At 35.9% G+C, this 12,218-nt stretch overlaps 1 protein-coding gene across 9 annotated transcripts in view; it reads right to left on the bottom strand.

Moving 5' to 3' along the window:
• Positions 1 to 12,218, bottom strand: part of B3GALT1 (beta-1,3-galactosyltransferase 1) — a 228,654-nt gene that overhangs the window by 67,570 nt on the left and 148,866 nt on the right. For 7 of the 9 annotated variants that reach the window (XR_003923872.1, XM_030017460.1, XM_030017462.1 and 4 more), the window contains one exon: positions 4,343 to 4,447. The exons of the other annotated variants lie outside the window; for them this stretch is intronic. The gene's annotated coding sequence lies outside the window, so the exon portion shown is untranslated. The remainder of the gene's footprint in view (positions 1 to 4,342; positions 4,448 to 12,218) is intronic. 9 annotated transcript variants of the gene reach the window in all.

Raw genomic sequence — 12,218 nt, forward strand, 5'->3', positions numbered from 1 at the left:
TTCTATGAGATATGATGCTTGATTCACCTCTTTGCTTTGCAACATAGATACCACCATTATGTTGAGCTGAACATCAGTGCAGTTTGTTCTTGTCTGCCTATCAAGATGACGAGCAATTTCATGCCAAGTCTGGGGCCCTCTACAGAGGGCTAAACCTAGCATTATACATACATAATTAACTGTAATTTTAGTATAGCTTATCAGGTTGCCATCATGACAACTGTTTTGGGTTTATTCTTTAATACATTGATTGTTGTAGATTATTCAGTAGCAGAGAGAACTAGGCACAGCTGAGCAACTTTTGCCATGCTCGTGGCATCAGGACTGCTGTTCATAACTTTATTTGAGAAGGTAAAAAATGTTGTACTGGTAATGCTAAACTTCATGACGCAGCACGTGGGAGGGGAGAAAAGAAAAAGGCATACCCCTCCGACGGTTGATAAATCCTATTTAATCTTTCCAATTTATTTCCCCCTTTCAAAAGGCTATGTGAACACATTGTCAACATTTTCCTTTTTTTCTTTAAATGAATGCAGATAGTTATTTTGTTGTATCTCTTGCCTTGAGGATTCTCCGCCTTTTTTTTTTTTTTGCCAGGTTCGTCCAGTTATCATTCTCACAACTTGCTTTATGTAATCTGTGCTCTATTCTCACCTCCAAGATCCCATTCAGTTTGAGTTTGTGCAGGGAATTTTGCTTTCAGTAATACAAGCTAAGGTTGTTCCAGTGTGTTTCCTTCTTGCCGTCCCTCTTCTCCCCCTCCAAAGTTTGTATGTTTTTGAAGTCAGCCTTCTGGAAGGACATGAAACACTACAGGCAATCATAATTTTGTGATGAAGTTATTTGTCAGTGAATTAAAATTCAGAAGTGAAGTTTTCAGTTAATTAAATATGAAAAATTACCAAAAAGTGCAACAGGCCCTGTTAGTTTGATATTAAGTTCCATTTATTTGACACTGCACTTTCAGTATTATGCAGATTTTCTGCATTAACAATAAAGTCTAAAAACCAAGAATGAATGAAAAGCATGTTCTGATCAGTTAACCATGGAAAGCTAAAATCCTGTAGTTTAGCACTTGTCTACAAACCAGAAGTCATTGACTAAATTTTCAGGTTATGGTCTCGTGGTCTCAAGTAGCTGGAAATGGAATAATTGCTGCTGTAAGTATTTAAATGTATTCCCTGTGATCTAATTGCTTTTGCTTTAAATGATTATGCCTGTTCCTCATTTAGCATGCCCATTGCATCCACTTAGACTTACATGATTCATTTTGTCCTCACTTTAGGATAGATTAAAATGTTGTTGCACTCTGAAACAGGAAGTTAGGACTAAGAATGTGTAATTTATTTGAAACTCAAGTAAATGCTGTTTAGGTTAATGTCCAGCTGGTTTGAAATAAGTCTCTGAAGGCACATACTAGGACTGGTCTAGGCTACAAGTGCTGCCTCCTGCTGCTGTTGCGCGTTCCTTACATTTGTGCAAATATTCTGCACTTCAGGGTAGCAGTATGTAGCAAATAGAGAGCATGTGCACTGGGCTGTGTATTCCACCCTAGACTGTGCTTTTTTGCACACTGATACAGATCTAGTTGCTTTGGTTTATTTTCTTCACAGAAAATGTGTACGCCATGACTGAAGGGATACAGAATAGTCCCTTTTAAGGTGAAGGGTGAGGGAAAGGAATAATGCTTAACGGCTGCTACTGGCTGGCAAAATGTTGTATGTAAATTAATGCATTTTGACTTTTTTGTGGACAGATGGTAGGTTAAGGCAAACCTAAAGATATTTCCTCCCATGATGATTTTGTAAAGAGGCATAGCAGATTGCCAGTTTGTACACTGTTCTAATGGGACAAATATTTTGACTGCTGGGTTGTTGCGTGGCGCTAAAACTATGTGAACTGTAGCTCAGTGCTGTATCCTGGTGAATCAATGTTTGCAAGTATCTGCAATCATACAGATAGGATTCCTGAGTGACTCTGCCTGTGAAGGATAATAATTTCTGGCATCTTAATCTCCCTTCTCTTAGTGCAAATGTCTAAAAATAAAGGCCATGGTTGTATTTAATTTTGTGAAATCCAGCATGCAACTTTTAACTTGGCTGAGCACTGAGGCTCCATCCAGCCACCTCTTCCCCGCAGCTCCCAAGGAAGATAACTTTCCCCACTTAGTTCCATTTCAGTCCCTCTAATGGTGCTCTCTGAGTGGCTGAAGTGCCTTCTGTTTTGTCCTTTGCCAGCCTCCTTTTGCAGATACATAAACAGGTTGCTATTTCGTCTAAGAAACAGCTTGATATGCAGTTCTGCAGTGAGTCTGGGAAATATTACTGTCCAAAGACAGCAGCTGAGGTACTCTTTCAAACTGAGAAGCCCTAACACCCACCTTGACAAGATTGACTCAGCATATTAATTTGAATTTCAACCTCACTGCTGACCCACATATTGTGTCAGCTTTTGGGTTTGGAATTTAGCCTTGGATCATACTTGTTTCTGAGGTTACATTTATAATCAGAGCAGGAGAATAAAGTTATTTTTAAAAAAAAAAAACTTATATCAAATTCCTGGGAAGGAATGGATTATTTTACTAAGCACTCACCAAGCCTCTGGTTTTTGATTATGAGTAAGAAAACAATATGAACAGCAGCTGACTTGCTGATCTCTGCCTTCACTTAAAAGTCAGAGCTCAGCCATTCAGAGGACTGAACACTTTTTTCACTAGAGCCTGTACAGTTCTTCTGACATTCGCAGTTAATATTGATACTCTGTAGGCCAGAAAATATTACTAGAGAAAGAATGCATCAAGGCTGATTCTGCTTTGAATGGAGTTAATGGAAGTTTAACCATTGCTTGTAAAAGGAGGAAGACTAGACTGAAAAAGATTTATAATTCAAGTGTGTTTAATGGTTGTGTATCTGTATGATACAAATTTACTCACACTATTTTGAGGACATTTAAACAGACAGTCTCTTTTATTTTCTAGGGCATTGTCTTGTTTTTAGTCTCTCCATAATTAGTTTCTATTTATAGAGCAGATCAAGAGAAGTAGCTCGCAGATGTCAAAAAGATGCATGTTTTCTCACATATAAGTGTTTTCTTGCTTTAACTTTATGCAAATACTTTGTTATTAATGCTTTTTAAAAGACCAGAGGAGGTATATAGACTTTAATTTTTTTTCTGTATGATTAACACCAGCAATTTGTTTTTTGCTTTCATTTGTAAGTACTTCAAACTCTGCCATAGAAAGGAAAAATTGGCTATATGTATTTAGATGTACACATAAAGACAAAAAGAATTGCAATCCTCATTTTTTTTTTTTTTTTTTTTAGTCACCTACATCACTGTAATGGATCTCTAACATGAAAGTTCTATTTTACAAAGTGTTATTACCAGCACTGGTTTCCATTTTTCATCTTGGAAAAACACGTAATTTCCAACTTAAGTTCTCACTACATATTTTTAAATACCCTTATATTATAAATGCTCCTTTTATGTCTCAAGAGGTTAGGTAATTTACTGCTTTTGACTCAATAAAATTCTTACAGGCAGTTATGCTACTGAAATTTTGGTAAAATAACATGTGGGATTAAAAAAAAAAAAGAAATGGTGAGTAGAGTTACTATCACCCTATTCACAGTTGTGTGTTTAAATGCATGTTCCTGTGAACTGTATGCTGGTATTCTTGTATGTTGTATTCTGTATAAATTCAGTATCAGTCAAAAGCCCTTTGTAGCTGCAAATAAAATGTAACTATTCCCTTTTAATATGATGTTAATAATGAAGTAGTAAATGCATAAAACAAAGTATTTAGGGCATGTAGGTATTCTAGGTACTGTGTTGGTATAGAAAAGTAAGACACCATGAGTACTGAGAAACTTACATTTAAAGTGTGAGCCCTTTTATAGAGCAACAGCAACTCCCCCCTTCTTGACCTTCAAATGACCTCACTTACCACACTGCCTTAAAGATGAGATAATAATGGAAGTATCCTTTGTTTATAGTATCCCATAGAACAAATGTTTTTAGTAGTGGCTTTTGTACTATGCAAAATTTCTAAAAATCTAATTTCAGCCTTTATATTGTATCTTCCATCTTGGATTGCAAAGAGGGGAGGGCTTTTGTAGGTTTTCTTTTCCTGTTAAACACATTGAGCGTAAAGAGTCAAATCAAAATCTTTAATTGTTAACAGGCCAAAGAACTGTTAAAGAATAAAAAAAAGTCAGTCAACACAGTTTAATAAAAGCTATACTATCCAATGAAATAATATAATATTGTGCATTTATACTGTTGTATTAGCTATAAAAATCTAAACCAGTTTATAATATCATACAGTTATGTAGGTACTTACCACTTTAAAAGCAGCATCAAGTGGAATTGGTGGAAAGTCCCCAAGGTGTAATCGATAATTGATTAAAATGAGGAGCCTTTATGGTATTATTTTGAAGTGCACAATCTGAAATTAGAGGAAATTTACTGACAGTTGTATATTTTGTTGAAAGAAGGATTGCTCAGACATATTAACAACAAAATCAATGTCTGTTGCCTTCTACAGAGTACAAGGAGAGTGATTTATTTTGAAAGTGTCTTTCAGCTGGGTAACTAGGTAACTTACACTGTGTGACACGAAAGAGTTTGGATTCCATTTTGTGAAGCAGGATTCCAGTGCAATGAGTGAAGGAAACAGATGGAGTAAGAGGAGGACAGATGGGTACCAAAAAAATTACAGCCACCGTTTTCAGTACCTGTGCATTAACTGCCATAAATCAATATATGTTCATTTACTGAAACAGGAAAATCATAGATTATGAAGCCAAAGCATTACAGGGCCCAAAACCACTCTATGTTGGAAGCATATATTTGTAGTGGTTAATGAGAGTTCTAATGGGCTATATCTGGGAGTAAAATTTTCTGCGGGCAAGAACCTCGCCCCCAGTCCAGTGATTTCATTCTGTTAGGGAGATTTAAATATATCTCCTATACAGTGGGGGGAAGGTTAATTGGTTATCCTGCCATATTGGACAGCTGTAAAGCTTTCCTTGTAGACCAGAGGAGGGCTACTGAAGTGATGCAGTGAGTGCTAGGGGGCTGCTCCACCAATAAGGCTTCAAGCAGCCTGGGAAGGAGCTGAACCTGGAGAGGCCAAAATAAAGGCTGAGAGTGCAGGAGGGCACTTTCTCTCCTGCAGTATCCTTGAATTGCAAGACGTGAATGGTGGATTAGAAAATCAAAACACATTTACTACATATATACCAGCAATCCTTATCTACTGCATGGCACAGCTGCTCTGTCACATACTTGACCTTGACTTAATTTGATCATTGCTGTGGTTAAATCAGAAGTTCAGCTGTGAGCCAAATAATTTCTTAACACCCCTCACCCCACCAGTAACTGCCAGCTTGTTGCTGATACTGTTGAATTTTTATATGAACACCTGTCCATTAGAAACTGGATGGTGCCCATCCAGACGATTTACATTTATTTTAGAATGTCTTGCAGTTAGTGGATTTTCAAAATTATAGAATACAAATAGAAATCACCCTTGTATTAAAATATTTAGGAAATGAAGCAATATAGGTCAGAATATGTAAGTGCTCTTATTGTTGAATTTATATCAGGAAGTTTTCTTGCATAGAGGCACTGCATGAATAGCCACTATATTTTGGTGCAGCAAAGGCAAAAGTATGAAAAAGTCTGTAACTCAAGTATCTTGGAATTGGCTTTCTGTCAGATTTTATCCCAGTTCCTTTTAAATTTTCCTATTGAATTAAAAATTCACAATTTTATTAAATTTTTCAAACTAATTTTCTAATTAAAAATATTCATTTTAGGGGTTAGGCTCACTACCTTTGTAATAAAACATAAATCAAATAAGGTGTTTTGTCTTCATATGAAGAAAGATTGGTTAGACTTTTTACCTCAATCTATTAAATGCAATTTAGAGCTTAGTGTGCCAAAATCTGAATTTTTTAACTTTGTTAGCTGATTGTAGATTACCTTCCCTATGTTATCTCATTCAAGGTGAGCATTGCAGTACTGGCTATCATGAGTGCTAGAGGCTGGGTTACAGTCTTCAGCCATAAACAAGTTCTGTTCAAAACTCATGATCTTCTCCCACCTTCAGACAAACCTCTGTTGGATTGGGATGTAGCCTATGAATCAGGCAAATAGTTCAGAAGGGGTGTGGTGGGATAAATAGGAAGGAAGATGGTTTGGCTTGGTTTCATAACTGAAGTGGAAAAGAAATCATTGTTGGGTTTCCTTCAATTAGCAAACATTAGCAATTTGAATCTGGTTTCAGAACGGGTCTATTTATGTAGATGCAAATATACTAGTTTGGTTTTTTTTTTAATTAAAATTTTTGAGTTGCAGAAACCATTAATACAATTGCCGTTATTTTTTCTTCACTGGGACTTCTTACAAAATTCGATATTTTCATAGTCATTGAGCTTCTTCCCCTCCCCCACTAATTGTTCTTTTTCTAGTCTGAGTGTGGAATAAAATAGACAAGAAATAATGTTTTCTTTAAGCAGGTAGGAGATAAACTATGCTGCTTTCTTAAGCCATCTATCTGAAAGAGTTTAAAATCTTAACCAGGGTCAAAACAATGAGGAACTCCATCAAATTTTGTAGTTTAAAGATGGAAAGGAATTACAACTTAATAATTTTGAAAGCATAGAATTGCTGTGGAAATTAAAATTAGACTGGAATTTACTATTTACTACTACAATTCTTTTGAAAACAAACAAGCTTGCAACACACAAAGTAGGCTCTCTTAAATCCTTATTAAAAGTAATCACCCCTAATAAGTCTGCCCTAAGAGATAACCCTTCAGCCCATTGAAATCTGGCAGCATGTAGTGTCGGGAACATCTTGATACTAGTATTAAAAAGCAGTATAATTATTGTGATCTAAGTTAGACTTGAAGAGAAGATGGTCCAAGGAAAGAGAAAAGGCCATGCTGCTGTCAATACTTACTAGTAGTAAGTCTAAGTGATGTGCAACTTTGTATATTTGATTTGTATTCAGCCCAGACTGAGATTGCCCTTTCTCAAATTGCTTGATCACTTTTAATTCCCTAGAGGAGCGCTTTTAGGAAAGAGAGCAATGTTGTACAAGGCTCTTGCTGATCACTAAATTTGGGGCTTCTTGCCCTGATGTGGAGAGAGAAAGAACATGTGTACACTGCAGAGAAGAGGGCTCTCTGTTAAAAATCTCCTGGCAGTCCGCAGCTATTACACACTGGAGACTGTTACCCAAGTGCTAAGGCTAATCTTAAGTTGCAGCAAAGAGGAACTCTCTCTAAAGTGGTCAAAACTCAAGTGCTTGGTCTTGTTTCTACCCACTACAAAAGACAGTATACTAGATTAAATGCTTCCTTGAACTATCTTCCCTGTGGCTTTGGTTGACTGTTCTGCTTGGGGAGAGAGTCCCTACATATTAGCTTATTAAGGTAATATAAGATGACTGTGAAACATCTGTGGGGCATACATGTCAAAAGAAAGGTCACAATCTTCTGTACAAGAACAAATAGGAATAAATGCCCAGTATATTTGCTGCTTTTGGAGCATCTGTTGAGAGCTGAGTATCCAGCAAGATTCCCATATAGGAGATTACTCTTACCAAGGAATTGTTTCTTTCTGTAATTTTGTCAGCCAATCATTTGCAAATGAGTTGAGCTTCACTATCTAAGCTGCAAGCTGAAACAAGTGTATTCTGTTCTCCATGTATATGCAATACGTATGAATTAGTCTAACGGATTAGTTCAGTTACTAAGATCAACCAAACAGCAGATTCCATTCTGTGTATGAAATTAGAATCTTAAGTTTAAGCTGTAGGTTTCATTATTTCAGGCAATGAAAAACTTTTCAATTAGTTACTTCAGTCTAGTTTCACTTCAACAATGTAGATTACTACAAATGAGAGAGTGGACTATGAAGACAATAGTATAACCTGTATAACTGGTAAAAGAATATGCCAGGAAGAGTTTGGGGGGCCTGGGAGTTCAGAATCCCCACCTTAACTTTGTGTGCCTCAATCCAGGTGTGTCTGGCTACAGGGAGAGCACTGTGTGTGTTTCAGCCATACTCCCCACCAGAACCATGTTAGCCAGCACTCAGAAAGCCCTAAAACTTTTACTGGTGAAAGTAATTACAGAATACTAGGTATTGTAGTACAAAAAAAAAAGTTGTTATTTTTCTTTCCAGCACTGATGAATTGAATGGTCTGTAAATAACACTTTCTTTTCACCTCATGTGTGTCCTTGCACAAAAATGCTGCTACTGAATTGTTCTGAGTATGTCTTTGTTTAATTTCAAACCTCAAATTGTGATTAGTAAGAAGCCTGGTCTCTGCTATGCTTTTTCACTGTTAAGTAGTAGATTAAAAAATGAAACTTACAGCTCAGTGTAACTGGTAGTGGTTAACAGCATTTCTGCTTGTATCTTTGGGGATTCTCACCTACTATTCTTAGTTACTTATTCCAAAATCTTTAAAAAAATAAAAAGGCCCCGGGCAAGCACTTTTTCTACTGACACTGATTGTTCGCATTGAAATTGCAACGTCTTCTTTGTGAGGGGGAAGAAGGATGTATAAAGGCTTGAGGCAGGTTTTAACATTTTTAAGCCATGACTAAAGCCAGTTTAGATGAGTTGGCAAGGGCTTGAGCAAATGTAAGGACAAACTGAGGGGAGGTGGTTAGGACCATACAAAGAAAAATAAACAGACAAACAGGAAAAATATAGCAAGGAATATGATGAATAAAAGAGCGAATGAAGGTATGAAGGAACTTAAAGATTGAAGAAATAAAACTTCTAGGATCGAAAAAAACTCAGAGGAGCACATAGCAAGAAAACAGAGAAAGTGCAAGCGTAAAAGGATTAGGACTAAGAAAGAGAAAGGTTTTCTGAAGATAACACCTATCTGTTAATCTGTCTGACTTCTTTTGTTCCAGATTGATTCCATGATCCCCCACACCTCATATATCCTGTTGACTTGTAGGCTTCTTTTCCCAAGCAAACCAGCTAGATGCCTTCAGGAGAAATTGTGGTAAAATCAATAAGATTACATGTTTTAAATTGCTATATGAGATGCAGAGGGTTTTGATCCATATATCTGTGCCGTAAGAACACGGTAAATCTATTCCTGCTAGGTCTGAGCACTGTGGGTATGAGCTGCTTGCTCACTAACTGCCATAGGTATCCACGCTGTTTTTTTCCATAGATCCCCAAACCAGTATTTATGTGGCTTTAGTTCTTCTAGTAGAGAGTTTATGTTACTGCATGTGTAACAAACTATGTATAGATGTCTGTAAAATGTTTAGACTTGAACACGAATCTCATCTTCTATAAAGAAAAAGGATGCTTTCAATATACACAAAGGTCCTTATTTGCCCTTAATATTTAACTGTTCTTTCCACGCTGGTAAATAAGCCTTTTTTTTCTTTAGTTTAAAAAAAAAAAGTCACATGAAAAATTGCTGTGATTAATCAGGAAACTTTCAGTAAAGTATGCCATGTCAAGCTTTTTAGGGGGAGAGGGGAAAGTGGGGGCAGCATCCAAAATGATTTCTAGAACACTGAAGAAGAAATAGGATGGGGAGTCTGGAGACATTTTTTAGAATATTTAGCTGTAACAGTTGAGTATTAATAAATTCAGGTGATAGAAACAGGAATCGAAGCACCTTGTTGTCTGTATATGGTTAGTATAGGACCACCTGTGAACGCGATAATTTTAAAAATATCCGGTTCTCAATTTCTGATAATACTTTCTTCTGACTAGACAGCCATTTTAACAGTATAATAATTAAGTTGTTTTTCCTTGGATACCTTTAAAATTTTTATATATAAAACTTCCTCAGACAGGTACAAATACAAAATACAGGGTACATGCACAAATAAGAAGGTGTTAAGCAGGCAAGCTTGTGTAAGGAACCTGATTTTGTGATGATGAATGTTCTGCAGAATGGCTATCATGATATATTCTTCTACTTAGCAATAGGAGGGGGATGTGTAACTAAACTCACTAGAATGATGAAGATCATGTTTAAGGCATGTTCATTTTCTTAGCACTCTTTTTTCTCCCAGACATCTAGCTCGCTAAAGAATTTATCACTGCAGAGGGTGATGTCTGGTGTATGACTTTTTTCATGCCAGCTGTCTTTCACAGGCATTTGTACTACCTTATTCCTCTGACTTGATCTGAAAGGGAAGGTGTAGGATCATATGTCATTGTATGCCCTTGCGTGGGAAAACAGGCATTCCAATGCTTGACTTTTGCCATACCATCAAGCCAGAGTAGTTCAGTAAGCTTCACTACTAATATTTTTAAGCAAACAGAAAACAATTATGACCACTATCATGCTTGCTGTACTTTAAGCTAAATACTGGTGAACTGTTGATGAAGAACTAGAAACCCTTGGCCATGCTCAAAACTTTCAAATTTTAGAATAAAATGTTTTGTCATTCCTATTTTCTATAACTGTTTTTGTAAACCTAGAATTGAGTCTTAAGAGTTGATTTGTTCTGATGGTATTTCCATTTGGAAATGTCAGATATTTCAGGAGAAATTTTATTCATGGAAGATCTTAAATTGCAGCTCTATTATGCAAATTTTATCCTTGCAAAGCTGAATGGAATCTACCCAATTGTAAACCTTAAACCTTTTGTGAAATGCCTCTATTAAAATATGGCCTCAGAGTTAGGGAAAAAAAATACCTGAAGCTAATCTAAACTAATCTAATAGAGAGTGTTGTGTGTGTCTGTCTGTATATGACAATGTAAAGATGATAAATTCAATTATAATTATCCATTTCTTTTGTAATGACTGCTATATATTGTAAGTAGGGCATCTGTATGCTGCCTGAGATTAAGTGGTTGCTTCTTTAGTTAGTAGCAGCAGCAGCATTTTGACCTCATTGTTAAATAGCTGTTCATTGCAAAGTTCATGCTACCCTGACAAAACTGAAGGTCTACTATGTTTAGATTAAATAATGACCAAGGTCCAGTCCTGCAGCCTACAATTATTTGAGTTATTTTTTCTTAGTGCTGAAGTCAGCAGCACTTCTTATCACAGGCCAGGTGCTCAGAAATGGCTCCTTGTGTTTGTTGAGCACCATAATTCCATGCCAGTTTGACTCCTAATTATGTTCCCTGACATCTTGCTAAGTTTTTATCTGCTTTATACTGCAGTGACAAAGGCCGAGTATATTTTAAACACAGGCTTATCATAATATTTTACAGTCTCATTAAAACTTCCGGCCAGTCCAGTCTAGAATTTCATCTTTTTTTAATGCGTTTCCATTTTCTCTATATTGCTTACACATACTGAATTTAGAGGAGACTTTACTTCATAAAGCATCTGCTTTGGTTACAGTCATTTTACTTATTTCATCATTATTGCATGAGATTTGTATCAAGTATATAATTTAGCTTGCTGCTTGCTCTGTGTTTAACCAAAACATGAATACTCTGCCATAGCACGTTCATTAAAAGAAAAAAGCAAGCACTTAAACATAAGAAGAAAGGTAAAAATAATGCCTTGTCCTTTAGGAAAATGCATTTTATTCTTTCTCTCAGCTGAAACAGTTCCTATTAGAAATATTCTCAAGTCATCTGTTTTCCAGCAAGTTCTCATTCTCTCATGCATCCAATCTAAAACAACATTTTGCTGCTTTGTGAAATTAAATCAAAGATTTTCAAAATTCAAAATCATTTAGCATTGTAAATAACACTCATCCTCCTATCAAGTACTGAGTAATAAACCATTACTGTTTCATAGTGCTGGAAATAAAAATAAGTTCTGCTATATGTTACAAAAAAGAAAGTTCTTAAGTCTCCATTTTAAAAAATTTAGAAAAGTAATTAAAAACAGTTTGGGGAGTTTTTGAAGAGTTAGTGTTTGCTGCCTATCTTTATACATCTCAAATATATGAAAACAAATCACTGTTGCTGCTTCTGCAGTACGAGAAATTAAACTCAGAAGCTGTTTACATGACTGATAGTTCATTCATTTCATATTAAAGGTAGAAACACAGTATTTTTATCTGTAATGAACTGAGAAGGTTCGTTAACTTCAAAGCATTGCTACAATGACTTATCTCATATGAATGGGAGTTTATACGTACAATACAATACATGTATCCATTATCCTTATACAAGCCTTTTGTTCATTTTACAGAAAAACAAAGTAAACAAGTAATGGTGCTATAATTAACTTTACAGAAAACTA

This window comes from Aquila chrysaetos, chromosome 6 (genome assembly GCF_900496995.4).
Source record: "Aquila chrysaetos chrysaetos chromosome 6, bAquChr1.4, whole genome shotgun sequence".
Lineage (NCBI taxonomy): Eukaryota > Metazoa > Chordata > Aves > Accipitriformes > Accipitridae > Aquila > Aquila chrysaetos.